This window comes from Gavialis gangeticus, unplaced genomic scaffold (genome assembly GCF_001723915.1).
Source record: "Gavialis gangeticus isolate Ggan-Ray unplaced genomic scaffold, GavGan_comp1, whole genome shotgun sequence".
Taxonomy (NCBI): Eukaryota; Metazoa; Chordata; order Crocodylia; family Gavialidae; genus Gavialis; species Gavialis gangeticus.
Window position 1 is genome coordinate 195,867,624 of NW_017728992.1, and position 906 is coordinate 195,868,529.

Consider the following 906-nt stretch of genomic DNA (forward strand, 5'->3'; position numbering starts at 1 on the left):
CCTGGTTCAGCAATGCAGGTGGCAAACACGTGGTGCTGGAGCAGGGCCGGGGGCAGGAAGGGAATGAAATGGCTGGTGGTGGGCAGGGCTGGGCTGTTCAGTCCTGCTGAGGCTCCTCCTGGGTCCTACTGTCCCTGGCTCCTGTCAGCTTTATTAATTTTCTAAATTTTTAGGGGCCCTGTGGGCCGGATAGAATGACCTGGCAGGGTGAATCCAGCCCACAGGCCATATTTTGCCCGGCCCTGGTTTACTCTATGTAACTGGGTTCCAGGGATGGGATACTCACTCAGACCTCCATACCTTTGGGGTTCTGTCCTCGAGTCACCATTCAGCAGAGACTGGTGGGGTGGTAAATAGCTTTATCTTTATTAGGAACAGGATTCAGCAACTCATGTGCTCACAACTTGAAGGGAGAACTACAAGTACCCATCACCACAAACCACACCCACAGGGTAGCAGGGGGAGAGACTAGGTCTTCCCACTGCTGGCCCCTTAAAGGTACATATACCACATCCCCCTTTTTTACTCTGGGAGCTCCCTCTTAAATAGTTGGATGTTCATCAGGTGCTACATTAACACAGAACGTTTCAGGATCGTGGAGCCAGAGGTTGCTAGCACTTGGCTCACCAGTGGGATCTATCTAGCCTTTACCACTGTCCCATTATATAGTCTTTGTACTTCACAGACAATCTCACCACACATCCACTCTTACTTTGCGTGCTGTCATCAGGTTCCTCTGTGGGTACTGGTGGATTCTCTGCAACATGCAACTACTCTTTGTTTGTATCCTTACTTTCTCCCCCTCTCATAGATATGGCAAAAATGCAGCTGTGAGGTCATTGTGCTCCTTTTGGTGCCTTTGTGTTGATCCAATAATTTTTTAACTATCAATTGCTTTACAAAAAC